The sequence below is a fragment of the Ambystoma mexicanum genome, chromosome 6p, assembly GCF_040938575.1.
Source record: "Ambystoma mexicanum isolate Mex_15411 chromosome 6p, UKY_AmexF1_1, whole genome shotgun sequence".
Classification (NCBI taxonomy): Eukaryota; Metazoa; Chordata; class Amphibia; order Caudata; family Ambystomatidae; genus Ambystoma; species Ambystoma mexicanum.
This window is the reverse complement of record NC_090935.1, coordinates 1,449,269,093-1,449,289,065: the sequence shown is the minus strand read 5'-3', so window position 1 is coordinate 1,449,289,065 and position 19,973 is coordinate 1,449,269,093.

Genomic DNA, 19,973 nt, shown 5'->3' with positions numbered 1-19,973 from the left:
GGAGATAGTCGCTTTGGAGGCCTGTTTACCCTGTGGATTACCGAAGGTCAGCAAGAGTTCAGAAGAACTCCTAAATTCAGATGTTCTGTCCAGATAGAACTTAAGAGCTCTTCTAACGTCCAGGCAATGCAAAACCGTCTCTGCGTATGAGGCTGGGTTTGGAAAGAAGACAGGCAAGGAGATTGACTGATTCAGATGAAAATCAGAGACCACTTTTGGAAGGAAAGAAGGATTCGTCCTCAGGACAACCTTATCCTTATGAAAAACCAGATAGGGATGCTCCACCGACAAGGCCTGGAGCTCACTCACACGTCTTGCCGAAGTCACAGCGACCAAGAAGTACACTTTCCACGAAAGCTGCATAAGGTCTACAGTAGCCATTGGCTCAAAGGGCTTATGTCACAAGGCCGTAAGGACCATGTTCAGATCCCACGTCGGATGCGGTTTGCCAACAGGAGGGTAAAGACGCATGAGACCCGCAAAGTGCCTTTTAACCACTGGGTTTGACAGCGAAAAAGAGCACTGATCCGTGGATAGGTATGCGGCAACAGGCGAAAGATAAGTCCTGCATGACAAGACAGGGATGCTCGACTCTGCTTGATGAGAGACAAAGGACAGCACCATGTCGATCGTAGCCCCCCGGGGGTACAGCTGTCTGGCTAAGCACCAATGGCAGAATCGAAGCCATTTGCTCCTGTATTGAGATCTCGTTGAGGGCTTCCTGGCCGCCTGAATAACACGCATTTTATCAGCTGACAAGTTGAGGTGTTCTAAAGATCTGAACTCAGGCACCATGCCGCCAAGCTGAACGATTGTGGGGCGGTGTGTCACAGCTACCGATCTCTCTGGTCAGGAACCAACGGAAGCCTGATCAGTGCACACATTGACAGATGCTGAAGCTCTGAAAACCAAAATCTGTCCGGACACCACGGTGCTATGATCAGAAGAGAACAGTTCACCGTGCCCCTCAACTTGGACAGCGTCCGATGAATCAGAGGCAGAGGCAGGAAAGCATAGGCCCTCATGTTGTGCCAGGGAATTTCGAGGGCATCCCCCAGAGAGGAGGCTCCCAGCCCGTTCCTGGAGGCATACAGGGGAAGTTTCCTGTTCGATGCCGTTGCAAAGAGGTCCACTTCTGGAGTGCCCCAATGTCAGGGGAATATTGCCCTCGTAGTGTAGCCGAAGAATTCTTCGGACTATTATACCCCGCTGGCTGAAAGTGAACAACCAGTGCGATCTAGTAGCCAAAAGATAGGATGCCAAACGAAGACCAGGATGGCTGCAGTACTCATGATAAGGTGTGCCGACACAGGAGTATAGGTGGACTGAAAGCGACTGTAAGGAAAGTGACGTAAGTTATCCACAATCCGTAACAGTAATATAGTGTGAACAAAGAATAACGGAACACTGACCTTTGAGTTAAACACTGTCAAACCCAAAGAAATGAACCAGCCAATCTACCAGTTTACCCCTGTGGATAAGAAAATGAAACAATAAATGCTAGCTACTGGAATTGACAGGGTAATGATGACAAAAAGGGAAACTCAAAAGACACCCTTACCGTGAAGGAAGCTGTACTGGAGCAGTTGAGGCAATGATGATTCGAGGGTCCGTAGAGGAATGCAGAGAATCCAAACAGAAACTACCCCGACGGAACGAGGACGCCTAAGCAGGACTTACTGGCAGTCTTAAGTTCAAAGTACACACAAAGTTTCAAATCCAAAAGGAAGATCCAAACCCAAAATCCAAAGTATCCGTAAACCAAGGCAGTTCAAAGGCAGTCTGTAGCAATCCAGAAGGCAAACTAACATAGGCTAGTTCGAAATCCATGGACATTTCGAGGTCAGAGCAGTACAATGAATAGATCAAACAAAGTTCAAACACCAAGGAGGCAGGAGACAGGCAATATCCAGGGACAGTCCGAAATCCGATACACAGGAAGGCAGTTCCAAGATGGGCGGGGAAAGGGAGGGAAGGTACACAAGATTCAATGATACAAAGTAACGCCACTGGAAACCAGGAAGTTCAGAAGCACCGAGCGATTCCCGGCGGCGCTATTTAAACAATCACGTGAGCGCATAGTGATCACGTGAACACGCTAGCAGCACGCCGGAGGCGGGGCAATGAAGAAATGACAGGACGCCAGCGTTGCCAAGCCAACTTCCATGCGCCTGGTAATCCTCGTCTTAAAGGGCCAGAACTTGTCGGAGCACGACTTCTCTTGTGAACAACAAAGGGGGCCACAAATCTTCTTGAGCCTGAAGCTTTATTCATGACAGATTCCTCCCTCAAAGGGGCCCTCACCCTACGAAAAGCCCAGAACTGCGAAACCAGGGCCGGGGCATGGACGTTCACAGCGGGTTCCCAAGTGCGGTCTTCCGGACCGTATCCCTTCCAGTCTATGGCCCTCATTACGACCCAGGCGGTAAGTTACCGCCTGGGTCGTACCCTTACCACCATGGTGTAAACTACGTTTACACCATGGTGGATGGCGGATTTACCGCCCCATTCCAAGGTGAGTGGGGCGGTAAATCCCCATTTCCCATTTTACCCTTCCCCATTCCCATTTTTGCCCCATAGGGCATAATGGGAATGGGGAAAGGTGCTAATTACACCACCGTAAATTACGGTGACGTAATTAGCACCAAGGTCACTTTGCGGCATGGGTTTTAACGCCTGCAAAAAGCAGGCGTTAAAATCACCATCCCGCAAAGGGACCTTGGAATCAGGCGTTAAGGGTTGGCGCCGTTTACGGCGCTGTAAACCCCTTAACGCCTGGGTCCTAATGAGGGCCTATGAGATAGAACCGCCTACCACCACGGACCTTGGTGTCCAACACTTTACTAACCTCATACTCATCCGTGCCCCGAACCCGAACGGGTAATGGCCGAGAGGGCAGCCGGGCATCCGGATGACAAGGTTTCAGCAACGAAACGTGGAACACAGGGTGTATTTTCCAAGCGGCCGGAAGGGTCAAGCGGACGGCCGCAGCATTAATAACCCGTTGCACTACATATTGCCCCACAAACCGTGGCAACAAGGGCTTCCATCCAGGAAGACGCAGATTCCGGGTCGATAGCCACACCCGCATACCACGACGGTAAACCGGAGCAGGCGTACGCTTAACATCAGCAAAGGCCTTGGTGCGCAGGCGCACCTCTTGTAGATGTTTCTGCACCTGTGCTCGGATCTCTGACAGGTCTCTAATGCAGGCCTCTGCGGCCGAGTTGCGCACTGGTATCTCTGGAGATAGTGGCAAAGAACGGGGATGCTGGCCATACAATGCGTAGAATGGAGACACTTGGGTAGTGGAATGTAATGAATTGTTGTAGGCGAATTCAGCAAAAGCCAACATAGAGACCCAGGTATCCTGGGAGAGGCAGGTCAGACAACGGAGGTATTGCTCCATGGTGGCATTTAGTCGCTCGGTCTGCCCATCCATCTGAGGGTGGTATGCACTGGAATACCTCCCGTCAATCCCGAGCGAAGAAGTCAAAGCCCTCCAAAAACGAGATGTAAATTGTGGGCCACGATCAGTGACCACAACAGAAGGTAAGCCGAATAACCTGAACACGTGTTTCAAAAACAGGTCGGCTAACGCAGGAGCACTAGGAATGCCATGACGTGGTACAAACAGAGCATATTTAGTGAAGTAGTCTATGACCACCCAAATAGTGTCAAAACCATCCACCCGCGGTATCTCTACAACAAAGTCCATCGAGATAGCTGCCCAAGGATGATCAGGGATGGGCATTGGTTGTAATAGGCCGATGGGCTTACCCGAAGTCTGTTTACACTGAGCACACACCGCACATGTTGCCAAATACGAGGCCACATCCTTATCTAGAGAAGGCCACCAGCACCACCTCATTAAGAGCTCCAGAGTCTTTCAAACACCCGGATGGCCAGCCAAAGACGAATCGTGGCACCATTGCATAGCGGTATTCCGGGTGGATGAATCAGGTAAGTAGATCTTTCCCAGTTTATAGGGTATTGAATGCACTATTTCGAGTCCCAGCGTGTTTATTTCAGAAGGCGAGTCCTTAACCCAGTTCTTCAGAGTTTCCCTCAAAGATGGCTGCAAGGTACATCCACACACCACCTGAGTGGGCAAAATCGGGACCCCATCAAGACTACCGGGACCAGAGGGACCATGCAGGCGAGAAAGGGCTTCCGCCTTAGAATTCTGGGAACCAGGGCGGTAAGTGATGGTAAAGTTAAATGCCGAAAAGAACTCATGCCATCGAGCATGACGTGCGGTCATGCATTTCACTGACTGGAGAGCCAGGAGGTTTCAATGATCCGTAAAGACTTGGACCGGCTCTGAAGTGCCTAATAGATGGTGCCGCCAAACCAAAAAGGCGTCTCTGACCGCCAACAGCTCTCTCTCTGTTATAGTGTAATTACGCTCATAAGAGGTGAGCTTCCTGGAATGATAAGCCACAGGATGTAGACCACTAGAGTCTGAACAATACTAGGATAATACAGCCGCAATCGCCACCTCAGAAGCATCAGCTTCAACCACAAACGGTGAGGTCGGATCCGGATGTTGGAGTACAGGAGTGGTCGTGAAAGCAGTCTTCAAAGCCTAAAAGGCATTCTGTGCCTCCTCATTCCAAAGAAATGAGCGCTTCGAACTGGTTAGAGCAGTGAGAGGGCTGACAATTGCAGAGAAGTCCTGGACGAAGCGCCGATAAAAATTGGCAAATCCAAGGAACGATTGCAAGGTCTTTAAGTTAACAGGTGTTGGCCAATCCAACACCGCGGCTACTTTAGCTCAGCTCATTTCCACCCCCTTATTGGTGATGTTGTAGCCTAGGAACTCCACCTCATTTACGTGGAAAACACACTTCTCCAACTTAGCATAAAGGTGGTTTTCCCGAAGCCGTTGCAGTACAGCCGAAACATGGTCAACATGCGTAGAATAAGAAGGTGAATAGATCAGGATATCAAGATACACAATCAAGTATCGATCCATCATATTGTGGAATATTTCATTAACAAAGTACTGAAATGTGGCTGGGGCATTGCAAAGGCCAAAGGGCATGACCCTATATTCAAAGAGACCATACTTGGGGCCTCATTACGACCCAGGCGCTGGACCATGGTGCTATTAGCACCATGGTCCATGCCGGTCTCCGGCATGGTGGATGGCGAAATTACCGCCCCCATCACAAGGTTGGCGGGGGCGGTACTTCCCCATTCACCATTTGCCCTTCCCCATTCCCATTTTGCCCTATAGGGCATAATGGGGATGGGGAAGGTGCTAATTACGGCACCGTAAATTACGGTTGCCGTAATTAGCTCCAAGGTCCCTTAGCGGGTTGGATTTTAACGCCTGCAAAAAGCAGGCGTTAAAGCCTCCAACCCGCTAAGGGACCTTGTAATCAGGCGCTAATGGTTTAACGGCGCCAACGCTCTTTACAGCACCGTTAAACCTTTAGCGCCAGGGTCGTAATGAGGCCCTTGGTCTTGAAGGTGGTTTTCCACTCATCCCCCTCACGTATTCTCACCAAATTATAGGCCCCTCTTAGATCAAGTTTGGTGAAAATCTTAGCTGAACCTAGTTGATCCAGCAAAACAGAAATCAGCGGAAAGGGGTACTGATTCCTAATAGTGATGGAATTCAAAGCGCGATAATCGATATACGGGTAGAGATCTCCCTCCCGCTTGGGCACAAAGAACAAGGGGGAGGCCGCCGGGGATCCTGAGGGGCATATGAAACCAGATGCTAGAGATCTGTCAATGTAGGACTCTGAAACCTGATCTTCCTTAGGAGTCAATGAATATATGCACCCGGAGGGGATTTTAGCCCCTGGAATTAACTCAATAGGGCAGTCATATGGTCTGTGTGGTGGCAAAACATCAGCATCCCCTTCATCAAAGACATCTGGTAGTCCACATATTCGTCAGGAAGCTGTGTTTTACCTACCACACCTACAACAGAAGCCGTGTCCAAAAGCGCGCGACTTATTGTTACGGACTCCTGATTTATCACTTGGCAGTTCTTAGCAAAGAATTCTGAAGGAAAGCACACCACCCCGGACTGCCAATCCACCACTGGGTTATGCAACTGTAACCAGGGAAGGCCAACATAAACCCGAACTGGGGGGCGGCTATCAGGTCGAATGTGATAGTTTCGGTATGCCCGTCTTCCGTCTTCATAATCAAGATGGCAGTGCTTTCCGTTACCATGCCAGACAATAGGGATGAACCATCGACCGCCTTCACGATCTCCGGACATGATTTCAGGACAACTGGTAACCCCAGTCTTCTAGCCAGCGCATCATCCACATAGTTACCTGTCGCCCCGGAATCCAGAACCACCGTAACTAACCATTCCTCACCGTCCTCAGCGGAAAGAGCCACCGACACACCGTAGTGAACCTGACCGTTGGAGTCGTGAGAAACACCACCCGACAACTGGACTCCAATTATTATCGGGCTTTCGTGTTTCCCTGTTTCTTGTTGGGTTTCTTGGGGCATGAGCGGAGCAAGTGATCAGAAGCCCCACAGTAGAAACAGAGTCCATTCTTTCTCCGGTGTTCCCTTGTCTCAGGTGATATTGGCCCCCGAACGGCTCCAATCTGCATAGGTTCTACCGTACAGGGAGCAGAGACATGAACAGAGGAAGAGGTGGGTTGGACTAGTCTCTTCTCCCCTCTCCTTTCTGCCTGTCGGGAATCAACCTGTAAGACAAGGTCCAATAACTCGGGAAAGGCCGTAGGTATCACTGGGACAGTAGCTAGCATGTCCTTTAGGGGATCGGAAAGTCCCTTATAAAACAGGGAGGCTTTCTTGTCCTCTGGCCAAAGAGTTTCTGCTATAAACTGGTTAAACTTAGCTACATAAGTCGGGAGGGGTGTATTCCCTTGTTGTAATCCAAGCAATTCCAAATCGGTAGCCTGTGTGGCATACCGCGTGTCAAATACACGACTCATTGCCTCTAATAATGCGTCACAATTGTATAACAAATGACTCCCTTCCTCAAGCAAGGGATTAGCCCAAGCTGCTGCAGTACCACCCAAGTGTGACAACAAAAAGGCCGCTTTTGTTGTGGAGTCTGGTAATGAAGCAGGCCTGCAAAGAAAATGCAACCTACACTGGTTTAGGAAAGTCCTATAAGATTTAGGATCCCCCATAAACCGCTCCGGTGGAGCCAATGGAAATTGGGCCGTCATATATATCGGGCCCGCCTCCTGCTGCGGCTGAGACAAACCGGAACCCGAGGGCACTGCAGGAGGGGGTATCAAAGCACCACCGGATTGTAAACCAGCTTGAAGCTGATCAATACGCCTTTCAGTGGCGGAGTGGGCAGCAGCCATATCAGTACGTAATTCAGCCACAAGCTGGAGAATAGATGTCAAGGAATCGTTGGCATCCATTATTAATGGCTTCTGAATCTGTCAGGGGAATATTGCCCTCGTAGTGTAGCCGAAGAATTCTTCGGACTATTATACCCCGCTGGCTGAAAGTGAACAACCAGTGCGATCTAGTAGCCAAAAGATAGGATGCCAAACGAAGACCAGGATGGCTGCAGTACTCAGGATAAGGTGCGCCGACACAGGAGTATAGGTAGACTGGAAGCGACTGTAAGGAAAGTGACGTAAGTTATCCACAATCCGTAACAGTAATACAGTGTGAACAAAGAATAACGGAACACTGACCTTTGAGTTAAACACTGTCAAACCCAAAGAAATGAACCAGCCAATCTACCAGTTTACCCCTGTGGATAAGAAAATGAAACAATAAATGCTAGCTACTGGAATTGACAGGCTAATGATTACAAAAAGGGAAACTCAAAAGACACCCTTACCGTGAAGGAAGCTGTACTGGAGCAGTTGAGGCAATGATGATTCGTGGGTCCGTAGAGGAATGCAGAGAGTCCAAACAGAAACTACCCCGACGGAACGAGGACGCCTAAGCAGGACTCACTGGCAGTCTTAAGTTCAAAGTACACAGAAAGTTTCAAATCCTAAAGGAAGATCCAGAACCAAAATCCAAAGTATCCGTAAACCAAGGCGGTTCAAAGGCAGTCCGTAGCAATCCAGAAGGCAAACAAACGTAGGCTAGTTCGGAATCCGTGGACGTTCCGAGGTCAGAGCAGTACAATGAATAGATCAAACAAAGTTCAAACACCAAGGAGGCAGGAGACAGGCAATATCCAGGGACAGTCCGAAATCCGATACAGAGGAAGGCAGTTCCAAGATGGGCGGGGAAAGGGAGGGAAGGTACACAAGATTCAATGATACAAAGTAACGCCACTGGAAACCAGGAGGTCCAGAAGCACCGAGTGATTCCCGGCGGCGCTATTTAAACAATCACGTGAGCGCATAGTGATCACGTGAACGCGCTAGCAGCATGCCGGAGGCGGGGCAATGAAGAAATGACAGGACGCCAGTGTTGCCAAGCCAACTTCCATGCGCCTGCTAATCCTCGTCTTAAAGGGCCAGAACCTGTCGGAGCACGACTTCTCTTGCGAACAACAAAGGGGGCCACAAATCTTCTTGAGCCTGAAGCTTTATTCATGACACCCAACACGGGAAGATTTGCATGAGGACCTCGGAGTTCAGTTCCCACTCGTAGCTGACAATTGTACGCCGGCTGAGGGCATCCGCAGTAATATTCAGCTGACCCGGGATGTGCACTGCCACCAGCAAGATGCCATGCTGAACCGCCCATTCCCATATCTGAATGGCAAGATCCACAAGACAAGGGGACTTGGTACCCCCTTGCTTGTTGATGTAAAGCATGGACACCACATTGTCTGTGCGGATCCGGACTACTTTGTTGACAATGACAGGCTGGAACGCTTTGAGCGCCAGGAAGATCGGCAGGAGCTCCAAGTGATTTATATGAAGGAGTTTGTCCTGCGGTGACCAGAGATCAGAAACCTGAAGAAGGTCCAACGTCGCACCCCAACCCAGAAGGGAAGAGTCTGTCGTGATTGTCACTAGCGGGCCGGGATCTTAAAAGGCCGCGCTCACCGACAGTTTGCTGAGAGACGACCACCACACAAGTTCCACTCTCATGAAAGATGGAACAGGAATCTTTTTGGCGTTTCGGTCCACTGCTTGGGGCCAAGAACTCTGAAGAGCCATCTGTGTTCGCCTCATCTTGAGACGAGCAAGAGGAAGAGCCAGCACACACAAGGCCATGAGGCCCAGAAGCCTCTGGAACCACCAGGCCGACATGCTCTCTGACTGCGCAAACACCTGACACGTGGCCAACAGATCCGCCATTCTGTCCCCGGTCAGATACACTCTGCAGTCGATCGTGTTCCACCGAAAACCCAGGAAAATAAGGTCCTGAGAGACCGTCATGGAGGATTTCCGCCAGTTCACCGACAGCCCAAGATGGAACAGGAGCTGGAGGAGAGACTGAAGGTTGCTCAAGGCTAATTGAGGACAAGGAATGCGCAGCAGCCAATCATCCAAATACAGATACATATGGAAACCCTGAAGCCGAAGATGAGCTGCGATAACCGACATCATCTTCGTAAAAACACGCAGTGCCGAGCTGAGGCCAAACGGGAGCACTCAGAACTGGAAATGCTCCTCCCCCACAGAAAAACGTAGGTATTTCCGATGCGGACTCCAAATCATAATATGCATATAAGCATCCTGAAGGTCCACCACGCTGAGCCAATCGCCCTTCTGTAAAGAGGACCTTATCTGACAGGGCGTGATCATCTTGAACTTCTCTTGGGGTAGAGAGAGATTGAACTGGGAAAGGTCTAGGATGGTGCGCAGGCCAGCCTGGTTGGGTTTGGGCACCATAAACAGCCGGGAGTAGAAGCCCTCCACACGCTCCTCTGGGGGAACAGGTTCCACCGCTCTGAGATCCAGCAACTTCTGTATCTCGGCTCTGAGGGAGGGCGACCCCGACTGCTGGAAGGGGGGATTGAAAGGTGGGGTAGGGGGCAAGCAGAAGACTGCCCGAGCGACTAACAAGACCCACCGGTCCTCAGTGATGGCCTGCCACGCATCTCAGTGAGACGCAATGCGCCCTCCCACCAGGGACTCGTGCGAGCGCAGAGAAACTTCATTTAGTTGGTTTCTCGCTGGTGGTGCCACCTGAACCTGAAGAGGTGGCTGAGGAATGGGAGAAAAACCGGCCCCGTTGCTGCCGTCAGTGGGAATTTCCTGATGGAGTATTGACCCTAAAGGACTTCCGATCCAGAAATCCCCTAAAACCAGAGGAAGACCGAGGCTGTGAAGATGTTCTCTGTGACCTGAAAGGCAGTTTCACCAAGACAGACAAGGACTTGGCGGTCTGGGTGCTGTCCTTAGTCTTAGTCAGTTCAACATCTGTTGTTGAATGAAAAAGCTCCTTGCCATCAAAAGGCAGGTCCAGAACTTTATCCTGCACCTCTTTAGAGAACTTGGTAGCGTGCAGCCAAGCCTGACGAGAGGTGTCCACGCCAAGCATAAGGCCCCGGGCGGAGGTGTCGACATGATGCGCCGCGGCCTCCAGCATATCCTGCGCCAGGACCCTGGCATCTGACAATACCTCTTTAAAATCCTCTAGTTTATTAGCGGGAATGAATTCTCTGATAGACCTTTCCACATTTTCGTATTCTTCCCTGCTAATACCAGTTCTGCGTTAGCTTGATGTAACTGCAGGGCTGAATTAGCGTGAAAATCTTCCTCCCCAAAGAGTCAAGAAGCTTGTCCTCTTTGGCCAGAACCTGCGTTGCCGCTGTAGAAGACGATGAAGTGGGTCTGGATTGTAATGTAGCAGCAGCCAACACCATGGAGGAAGGGGCGGATACAACGCTAAAGCCACTTCTTCCAAAGAATGGAGCCTATAACGAGTGTCAATCTTTTTGTTAACAAACAGTCCAGAGTGTGGTTTCTGCCAGACTTTAGGGACCTCGGCTAAATCGTCCTTCTGCAAGAACAAGCCGGTGCGTTCCAAAGGAGACAAGGTGAACGCCCCCGAAAGCACCCATTCCTGTGGAACGGGTGCCTTGGGTACTGGAACATCCAAAAGACACATCATGTCCAGCACCCGGTCGTGAAAGGCTCTGACAGAGCGGGGCTGGTCCTCGCTGTCCTGATTCCCCTGTGCGTCGTCCGACACATCCGGATCAAGCTGCGCAACATCTGGCACTGCTGAAGATTTGTCCACTGGAGACAATGGAGGCAAGGGAGGGAGGGCCGGTGGAAGCCGGCCGGTAGAGGAAGCGCTGGCGGAATCAACGGTGCCACAACTGGGACCGTCGGCGCAGGAGGGCATATCTCACCAAACAAGCCTCGAAAATACTCCTTCATGGGGTCGGAGTGCATTAGTTTTTAAAATTTGCTGAAAAAAGAATCCTCCACCGACGATTTAGGCGCGACTGGAGGATGCCTCTCATGAGCGGAGTAACTCCATGGACGTAAGGGAGAGGGTTGCCAAGAGGGCCCTTCTCCAATGGTATCAACATAGATCAAGGGCGCAGATGCCGCAGGGAGCAAGACGTTGTGCGGTAGGGGCATCCAAGCGTTCCAGTCAAATACTGGATGAAAGGGATGCGCACAAGGAAAACAATGTTCACCTGAAATGCCACTCCACACACCCAGCGCCGATGGCGTAGATGTAAGGGAGGTATCCAGAATGGCTGCTGTAGTCTTGATGGGAGCAGCTGCCATTTTGTCAGCACCTGAGGAGAACTGCCACACGTGTGGAAGTGAGACAGGGGTCTCCATATATGGGTCAAGGGTCTTCATCTTAGCCTTGACACAAGGAACCGCAGCCGAGCCGGTACTGCGTGGCCTAGAATGTTTTAGAGACATGCTATCAGCCAGAATAGCCTTCAACGGAAGGACCTCGGCAACGCCGTTAACAGAGGCATTCCGGTCAGAGACCACACTCTGTGCCCCCTCAACAGAACTGGCGTCACCGCTTGAGCGGGAACGATGTGGAGTACACCTCACCAACAAGACCTTAACAGGCCTCTCAGAACTGTCAGTCACCTTAGCTTCCAAACGAGGGACCTCGGACCTGAGCCCGGTAAAAGCCCCTTCACGAAGGGCCTCAAACTTTAGTTCAGTACAGAAAACCTCAATGGAGGCCTCAGGGAGTACCCCGGTGTCTTTACGGGAAGCTCCAGTTAAGGAGACCTCGAAGCAAGCTCCGGTACCCGCTGCCTCAGCAGAACTGGGCCCACAAACAGCCCTTAAAGGAGGGGCCTCGGATTGTAATCCGGTGTCAATAGGCCCCTTAAAGAGGCCCTCAGAGAAAACTCTGGCACACTTTTTAGGCCTAGAAGGAACCTCAGGGCAAGCCCCGGTAACAGTGCTTTGGATGCTCCTCTCTGACCGGGAAGACCCCGGGAAGGATTCCCCGGCCGGGGTGCCCTAAAAAGTAAAGAACTCACTGGGCGTTTCTTCTTCTCGTCGATTAAAGTTTGAAAGTGCGTAGGGGGAGTGCGCTAAAATACCTTCTCCCACTGCTCTAAACGACATTGAAGCGCCCGGACCAAAAGAGAATCGTAGTAAAAGCACGAGTCCCACCGGTGGTCCGGACCCAAACACTTTAAAGAAAGAGGATGGGGATCCGCCCTAGTGAAGCGTCGCTCACAGGAAGAATAATTAGGAAAATCTAACTGAAACGGCATAGACTGCAACAGGACCGCTAAGCCGGAGCAAGAGAGGACGACACTGGAAGGAAAAAATCTTCCAAAGATGCAAGTGCGTCCAGTCCCGATCGAGCAGAGAAAAGGACTGATGGGCGATGCACTGGGCGGAGCTAAGGAGGGCGGGATTACTGCCGTGTGCGGTAGCCTGCGAAAAAAGAGAGGAAGGACACATTTTTGAAAAATGTGATGCTTTTTACAAAGTGCTGCGGTCCTGTCCCACAGGACGGAGAAATGTCCCATAAGTATGGAGGAAAGGGGACGGGACGTAGGAATAAATAGTTTGTTGTCCAAGGCCTGGCCTCGGATGTGCCATGCGAATAACTTCTCCAACTCGCGTTGGAATCCCCCGAAGTCTCAGAACAATGGGTCATCCCGATTTACCAAAGGTATTGACCAGTCCGCTGGGCTGCCTCCAGGTATGAGAGCAAGAAGGCAACTCTGGCTTGATCATTGGGAAATGCTCCTGGCCTGCACAGGAATGCAAACGGCATTGGTACATAAATATGGCACACTTATTTGGGTCGCCAGTGAAACATTCGGGTGGGGCCAAAGGAACCGCCCCTGGAAGGACTACTTGCAATCGTGCAGGTTGCGGGACCGAGATGGAAGGTGCAGTCCCCGGTAGTAGAGCCTGGCCGGCTTGTGTTGGGAGTAGCTGTCTTGCTAAATCACCGGTACGCTTCCGGTTTACTATCTGTTCTCTCCGCTGAGTATTAGTCTCTTGTCGGGCGGCATGCACCTCGGCCCGTAACTCCCCCAGCAACTGGGCTAACTGGTCAGTGTTCGATGTTTCCCTAACGCCCAGGCAGAGATTCTTAGAAGGCTTTGCGTTCTGTTATGCTCACCTTGTCTCTGCGGGGGCGTTGGGCGCTGTCTGGTCTGCTCAATCCTTCCAACGGTACGATGGACAGGTAATGGTGCGTGTGTGGTCGGGTCCACTCCTGATGATTTGGGTTGTTGGGCTCTCTGTCCTTCAATTCACTGCAGGGGTGCGATTCTTCTTGAGAGGCCTAGTTGCTCCACTGGGCTTCTGCTGAGACTAATTATCCTCTTCGTTCGTTCAATGTCTCTTTAATGTCCTTTAATGTTCAGCGTTGGGTGTTGTTTGTTTCATATTGTTCGATTGTTTGAAAGTCCTTTAATGTTCCTTAAATGTTTGCTCTGTGATGTCCGTTTTCTGTATTGTTCGTTTTTCCGTGCTGTTATTAATGATTCTCTTGTCCTTTTTATCTTAGGCGAAGCTGCAGCTTGGATTGCAGTGAGTCGTGCTGAGTGCCGGAGACGAGGTAATAGGAGTTGGGCGCTGGAGCGGCGGGTACAGGTACGTGAGATCAACAGGTGCACGCGAGAGTAGTCCGAGCGCAGCACGTGTCTTCTTGAGTTAGGCGTTCTAACCTTTTCTCTTCTTTCTTCCAGCGGCAGAGTCCCGAAGAGCAGTGAGGCTGCTGTAGACGTCAGATCCATGGGTAATTGCTGGTTTTCTCTTTCTCCTTCTACAGGTTGTAGGCAGAGGTCACGGTGAGCGTCACGTTGCTAGAAGCAAAGTAACGCGAAGCACGCATCGATGCTAAGGCGGGGTTTATATACCCAGGCCCTTCTAGCCATGCCCGCTCATCTACCCAGCCACACCTAGTGCACGTGCTGAACGGGCCTGGATGCTGATCAACACAAGACCAGCCACGCCCTGTCACACCTAGCACGTACTGATGGGTGCTGATTAATACAATGTCTTTCCAACGTTAAATTGCCACTGGTGCCAGGACATGGTCCAATTGACTTTTTTGTGCGTCCCACGAGGATGAAGTTGGGTATTTCTCCGGGATTGCCCGAATGCACCCACCACACGGGAAGGACTGGGTACCTGTGCCTCTGGACAGGTAGTCGTGACACCACCCTCTTTCTTGTCCTTTCCTCTTTTCTCTCCTGATGAGGTCGCTTGACAAGTCCGATCTATGAAAACCTCGTCAAAACAGGTTCATCCCTGTTCCTTTAAAACCATCAAGGACCACATTGACACCCTCGCTCCGGCCCTTGCTGATTTTTGCAACAACTCCTTGCCTCAGATTCCTTGCCCTTCCCTCTGAAGCACTCCCTTGTGCATCCTCTTCTCAAGAAACCCACAGCTGATCCTTCTTGTCCGGCTAACTATCGCCCAATTTCTATTACTTCCTTTCTTTGCAAACTCCTGGAAAAGCTGGCCATCTCTCAGTTTAACCTTCATTCCGATTCTGTTGGCTGTCTCCATGACAACCAGTCTGGCTTCAGAGTGGCCAGAAGATCTGCTCTCCAACCTTGATTCTAACATTCCCTCTGTCCTCATCCTACTCGGTCTCTCTTCTGCCTTCGACAAGGTCAACCATACCATCCTGCTCAACCGTCTCTGTGATAACCTGGGTATCAATGATCAGGCTCTGGCCTGGCTGACCTCTTTCCTCTCTGATCGACCCTCGCAGGTCCAACTTGGGTCCTTCCTATCATCTATCTCCCTCTCTACCTGTGGTGTTCTGCGGGGGTCTTAACTCTCGCCCTGGCTTTTCAACCAATACATGGTAACTCTCGCCCACTGCATTGCCATTTTCTGCTCAAATTTCCAGTACTACGCTGATGACACTCAACTCATTTTCAGGTTGCCCTCAGCTACCTCCTCTCCCTCTCTCATCTCTGATGGCATAACTGCCATTCAAGATTGGTGTGCCGCCAATGATCTTCGTCTGAATGCCAGCAAGACGGAGATCCTCCTCATCGGCACACCTTCACCATTCTTTCCCCTAACTCTCTGGCCGGCCTCCCTTGGCCCTACTCCTACCCCCACCTGCAAGGCTAAGAACCTCAGGGTCATCTTTGACTCCACACTTTCCTTCTCAGCCCACATCTCTGATATCTCTAAAAAGTCAAACTTCCTACTGCACCTCCTCAGAGGTACTCTGCCTTTCCTCTCCTTCCCCCAGAAGCTCACTGTCTCCCAAGCTCTGGTTCTCTCTAGGTTGGACTATTGTAATAGCCTCTTTCTAAATCTATCTGCCTCTACTCTCCACCCTCTGCAACTAATCCAGAACAGGACTACGAGAATTGTCCTTGGCCTCAAGCCCTGAGATTGTATCTCTCCAGCTCTGAAATCTCTCCAATGGCTCCCAGTGGATGCAAGGATTAAATTCCAAACCCTCCGCATTGTCCACAAGGCTTTCTGGGGCCTGGATCCAAAATACTTTCAGCTATCCCTCAGCAAATACCTCCCCTCTTGATCTCTTTGCTCCTCTACCGCTAACTCCCTCGGGGTCAGTCGTTTTTCAAAGAAACGAGCTGTGAGTAGATCTCTGTCTTTGGCTGGGGCCTCCCTCTGGAACAGCCTCCCTGCCACTCTAAAACTTGAGGAGAACCATCTCCTGTTCTGGAAGCGCCTCAAGACCTTCCTCTTTGCTTCTGCCTTCGCTTCCCTTCTCCCCTGATGATCTTTTCTCTCTTGGCTCCGTGCACTTGGCCACCCTCTGTTGTCCGGGCCCAGGTACCTGCTCTCCCTGCCACCCTCCGGCACTGCCTCAGGGCCACCCCTTGCACTCGAGTCTGTACCTGTAGCCATACAGCCCCCCCTTTTCTTCCTGCACTTATCAGACCTACCCTGTCTTCTGCCTTAAACCCAGCACTTGCCACTTGCTGGCTGCACTACCACTGTTTGTTGCCTTTATTGTTTATTTATTTATTTATTATTATTTATCTGTTTCTCCTTTGCTCCGCACTTTCCACTTTTCCCCCTTCCATGCACTTTTCCCCTCCCCCTCTCCCATGCACTTGCGCGTTCTCAATGTCACTGGGCCTAGTAAGATCCTTGTTTTGTTCTCCCCTGTACCCCTCCCTTGCCTTGTCGCTCTCTGAAACACTTGTGTACGAACGCGATAGAAATAAAATATCAATTCAATTTAAGGTCTCTGTATAAAAGGAAGGCAGTACCTATGGGCTATGGTTTCCAATGCCCAGGCATCTGATTGAATGACTTGCCATTCTTCTAGATACTAAGACAGCCTGCCCCCCATTGGTGAGTTGTGACTGAAGGCGTCAGAGTGGTTTTGAGGCAGCTGATGCAGTGGCAGATGGTAAAAATGCCCCTACTTGAGCTGGCTTCACACCTCTCCCTCGTCCACCCGAGGGAACATTCTTTGGCCTCTTTGACCAGCTATTTCCCTCGCTCTTCCAACTGAGGAGTAGTAGCGAAAAGATCTACCCCTCCAAGGCTGTCCACTAGGTCAAAAAGGCTGAGGTTGCCTAATAGCGGCACCTAAAGATTTGGCTGCCGCCTTTGAGGTCTGGAACTTCTCAAGGCTCTTGTCAGCTTTGCTGCCAAAAAGGTAATACCCATCAAAGGGCATGTTGAAGAATCTGGATTGCACATCCGGTGCAAAACCCAACTTCCTCAACCACACAAATCTGCGTATAATAGTGCTAGTAGCCATGGCTTTGCTGATGCTGTTAGCAGAATGAATCCAGATCTGACTGAAGAGACTCACAGATGGCTTCTTTGCCGTCTCCAATTATGGCTAAGAATCCGTCTCTTTCATCCCTCTCGGGAATGTCCTCTGCCACTATGGAAATGCAGTCCCATAGAGTGAATGTAAATTTTGCAAGGGCACATGTGGAGTTGGCTGATTTAAGCGCCATACTCCCTGCAGTATGGGCAAGGAAATACCTTCCGTGCCCATCCATCTACACTTTTGTCGTCCCTATCTGGAGGCATGGTAGGGTAAGCTGCTTGCTTTGAACTTGCTGTAGCTCCCTTTACCACAAGACTCTCTGGAGTGAGGTGTTTTGACAGGTAGTTGGGCGTCGCCATTGTTATGGTCCTTCGTGGCTAGAGAATGCGTGGCTCCCGTAAATGAAACACAGAGCCGGACTGATGCACAACCTTCTTTATTCAAACATGTACGGCAACTGCCGTTTCCCTGAGCCCGCCCTTCCCTATCCCCAACGTAACGTCCGGTGCGCATCGCGCCCGGGGCCTCAGCCGAGGCTCGCCCACACAACGATGTGGACTAGCTGACAGGCGGTACTTCTTGGTCAAGTTTTTATTTACAGCCAGATTGGTCTCTAGTGTTTCCCAATTTGCTGCCACCCTTTTTTGCAGAGCAATATGAAAAGGGAATATAGGATCTGACTGAGGGCCCTTATCTAGGATGTCTGTCAGATCATCCTGTTCAAATGGTAACAGAGGCCTACTCGACCCCATGTAGTCCACTACCTTGGACATGAGCTGTCTGTATGACGCATCAGCATGCTCCCCTGCCTCTGGTCTTCCAAACTCTAGCTCAGGTGAGGTGTCCACCCCACTGGCCGTCTGCAGGTTGTCATAAAGGTCTCTCAACCTTGATTCCTCAGAAATAAAACTTTCTGGTACATTTGGCGCACTGAACTGGAGGCCAAATGGTGCCTTACTATCTGAGGGTTCATTTGCCTCGGATATTGATGTAAGGGACTTAAAATAGTCCTTTCTTGGTAAAGGCACATATGTCTTTTCAGGTATCAAGGCTTTAATGAACAATGGATTTGACGCTGGATGAGCCGTTGTAACTTTTTCCACTGGCGCCATAGGTTTTGATGTGGCGCTCAGCGTCGATGGTGCAGCTGGCAATGATGGTGCAGCTGATATCGATGCCTTCGACATAGAAGTTGACGTCGATGTCGAGGGCTTGGCTGGCGCAGTAGGCATTGATGGTGCCGATGGTGTCGACGAACTCGACTTATGCTTGTGCTTTTGGCTTGATGGATCCTTCAGTGATACGTCATCGACTCAAGGCCTCGAGGGCTCTCGTAAGGATCAGGCCTTCGTCCCGAGCTCGAGGGCGCACAGGAGTTAGGTCAAGCCCTTTCCTTCCCAGCTTCTTTGGAAGGTGCGGTAGGAGCATGGCTTGGAGGCTTGTGTGTCTCAAACTTTTTATCATCTCTGCTCTGAGAGCCTCACACTTGGCCGGAGTGGATTTCTTTGTGAGGCATGTTACCCTCTCAGGGGAAGCGTCCGACTATGAAGTTGAAGAAGGCGACCTATGGTGCCTCTTCGTGGACCTCTTTGATGACAATGTTGAGTGTTGGGAGCCACTCCTTGATCTCGACCTCTTAACTTTCTTCCGCCGAGGAGAGTTGCCTCTCGACTCATCACTGGAAGGCATTTTGGTCGGGTAGATGATTTGGGGTTTTGACCTACTGCCAACTTCCCCTTTCGTTCTTTCAAGGCCTTTCCTGTCATCGATCAGCACTTGGAGCAGTCCGAGGTGTTATGCTCCACTCCGAGGCACCATAAACATATGCGATGTGGATCGGTTAATGACATTTTTGACCCACAGTCTCGACACTTCTTGAACCCGGTGTTTGGGGTTGTCGGTGTCGACGAAGAAGACATACTCGATTTCTCAAAGCAATTGTCATGAAGTAAAGAAGCGCACCGTATTTTTCAAATCGATAGTATTCGCTGAAAAATTGAACTGAAGCCAATGCCCGCTTCGCGTGCTATATATACCTTCAATGACATAATCCTCGAGACGGAAACCCTCGAGGGACATTCAGTCGACCCATCGATGCACAGCACCCTCTGCCGAATTTTTTTTCCAAAGCAGCTTAAGTTGGATATCGAATATCAAAGATGACGAATACGTGGCAGGACACAATCCATTCGAAACATACCATCAAGAGTATTTTTTCTGAACTGTTATGCTACTTGTGAATCCTTCTGTGGAGAGTTGAGGCCTTTCAAATTAATTGTAACCAGTAACCACACACTGGGCCTCATGACACGGTAGGCGGTAAGGGTTTACCGGTACCGGTAAGGGCACCGGTACCGGTAAACCCTTACCGCCTTACTACGAGTTCCCTTTGCGGGACCCGACCTTAATGGCTGGTTTTAAGGGTGCCGCGAAGGGACCTTGGTGCTAATTACAGTACTGCAATTTGCGGTACCATAATTAGCGCCTTCCCCATTCCCATTGAGCCCTATGGGGGCAAAAATGGGAATGCGGAAGTGCCTTGGTGAATGGGGAATTACCGCCCCTGCTCACCTTGGAGTAGGGCGGTAATTCCTCCATCCACCAAGGCGGACACAGTAAAATACCGGCGGCAACCATGGCGCTAATAGCGCCATAGTTACCGCCTACCGTGTCATGAGGCCCACTGTCTCCTGTAGCTAACATGGCCACAATTCTGCCACATGAATGTGTGTAGCAAGTCCACTTCCCCAACCCTCTTTATCCTAAACCTGTCAAAGCGAGAACCAATATTGAGCTAAATCTTAGAACTGGTGCGTACGCACTTTTACAAAAAAGAAGCAAAAGGGCCCCTCCCTGCAAAGTATCCCACACCTCAATCTTCTCTC